The sequence below is a fragment of the Leopardus geoffroyi genome, chromosome C3 (assembly GCF_018350155.1).
Source record: "Leopardus geoffroyi isolate Oge1 chromosome C3, O.geoffroyi_Oge1_pat1.0, whole genome shotgun sequence".
Classification (NCBI taxonomy): domain Eukaryota; kingdom Metazoa; phylum Chordata; class Mammalia; order Carnivora; family Felidae; genus Leopardus; species Leopardus geoffroyi.
This window is the reverse complement of record NC_059338.1, coordinates 72,700,614-72,702,951: the sequence shown is the minus strand read 5'-3', so window position 1 is coordinate 72,702,951 and position 2,338 is coordinate 72,700,614.

The following is a 2,338-nucleotide window of genomic DNA, read 5'->3' as shown; positions in this document are numbered from 1 at the left end:
GATGCGCAGGGGCCCCTGAGAGCGAGTCAGGCTTCTCCAAGACGCCCTCCTCCCCACCATGTCTGCCCCAAACGCCTTTTCTGCTGGGAGTCCCCCACACCACGCAGTCCCGGGCACCCCTAGGCCGTGACCCTCTTGGGGCCTGGATGACAGAGTCCTGGACTGCGGGGTGGGGACAGTGAACCAGCAAAGACCATCGACCCGTCTTCTTCATTCCCTCACGTCCGGAGGCACGTGTCGTCAGGACTCGCGGCACATACACTCACTGAAAGTGTTTGAAAACCAGAAGTGTAGGAAGAAACGCCGCTGGCTGGATACACGCTCTGTTGTAATTTTAGGGAACCTCCTTCCAGCCTTCTCCTTCTGTCAGCTCCTGTTTCTGGAACGACTGGAATCAGTGTGTCCAGCCTGGGTCTTCAGTCCGTGCTCCCTGCGTATTTTCTGTGCTCTTACGTATTCTTTTTATTGACCTCTTTTTTACTGTAAGAATTAGTCTTGCTTATGGAATTGTCCCTGGGTGAGCATTCATATTATTTCCGGTATTTTCATATATTTTCACATAAGGCCATAATGAGCATGGTTGTGTCAAAAGCTTATTTTTTTCCCCTCGATTCAGGGAACTATTGTCTCAGACGGATAAATGACAAGGAAATATTGGGCTGAACCTAAATTTGTCTAAAGGTTTTAAAAAAATATTTCTTTATTTTGACAGAGAGCGAGGGAGCACAAGTGGGACAGGGGCAGAGGGAGAGAGAGGGAGAGAGAGAGAGAGAGAGAGAATATCCCAAGCAGGTTCCACACTCAGAGCACAGAGCCCATCTTGGGGCTCAGTCCCATGACCCTGGGATCATGACCTGAGCTGAAATCAAAAGTCAGATGCTTAATGGACTACTGAGTCCCCCAGGCGCCCCCATCTAAAGCTTTTGATACGTATTTCTTAATTTCTTGGAAGGGAACATTGATTTTCATCTTAGGGTTTATTTTTGACCCACATTTTCACTTTCATAAATCCCAAAGAATCCATTTTTCCTTTGTCCTGTCTTCTGTTATTTCTAACCATACAGGCCCCCTTCCTCACTAGAAGTGGGGTGCTCGGTCGATTCCTTGCTGACTGTCCTCTAGTCTCACTGGGCATGGCTCACCGATGCCACGGGGGCGTGTGGCTGAGTCCGGGTCGAGCTGAGTGCCCCACCACCCAGTCTCTGTCACCAGCACCGAGGATCCAAACCCTGCACCTGCTGAGGTTCCCCAATCTGCTGTTCCTCCCACCTCAAAGGACTGGTTCCCCCCCTCCCTGCCCTCTGACTCTGGCCTCCTCGCTATGCCTTGCCCTGAGCTCCGGGGACCTGCCTGCCAGTGACACGGCTGGTGGAGGCATGCAGCCCCTTCCTGCTTTTCTCCACGGAGAATGACATTTAATTTTAATTCATTCAGATTTGAGGGTGAAGAGCCACCCGTGGCTGGAGGCTGCCGTGTGGGTGGTGCAGGGCGGGCGGGGCTCTGTGGCCTCGCCCCTGGCACCTCTCCTCCCCGGCAGAGTCCTCTTTCCCACTTAGCCACAGGAGCCCCGCCCCAAGCTGCCCACATGGCTGCCTCCAGCCGTCCCTGGGTGCCTGGGTGGTTCAGCGAGCTGAGCATCCGACTTCGGCTCAGGTCATGATCTCACAGTTTGGGAGTTCAAGCCCTGAGTCGGGTTGTCCGCTGTCAGCACAGAGCCCGGTTCAAATCCTCTGTCTTTCCCCCCCTCTCCCTGCCCCTCCCCTGCTCACACCCCCCCTCTCTCAAAAACAAACATTAAAAAAAAATTAAAAATAAGTAAATAAAAACCTTAAAATAATTCACTTCTTCTGTGCCAGTGCTCACTAGCCCCATGTGGCTGGCAGCTGCCCCACTGGGCAGGCGGGACACAGAACATTCCAGCACCACTGGTGGTCCTGTGGATGTCACGGCTCGTGACCTCGGAAGAGGGGTGGGAGGGGAGGGGTAGGGCTGAGTCAGGCTTACTGAGGGAGGTCTGGGTGCCGCAGGAAGGACACAGGGCAGAGGACGAGGACGGTCCACGGGTCAGCGGGTGGGAGGGAGCAGGGAGGGGAGAGGGAAGCGGGGGCGCGGGTGCCCAGGCAGGTGGGCTGTGTGGGGAAGGGGGAGGGGTTGTCTGATGGCCCGAAAGCCAGCTGGGGAGGAGGCTGTGGCCCAAGCCCTGAGTGGGGGTGAGTGGGGTGTGTCAGAGGCGCTCCCGGGCAGAAGGAAGCCGTGTGGGGGTCCTCCCCAGGTGCTCCCGGTCCCCTCACACCCTGGGGGCCCCCACGCGGCTTCCGTCAGCCCTGGGCTCCTCTGG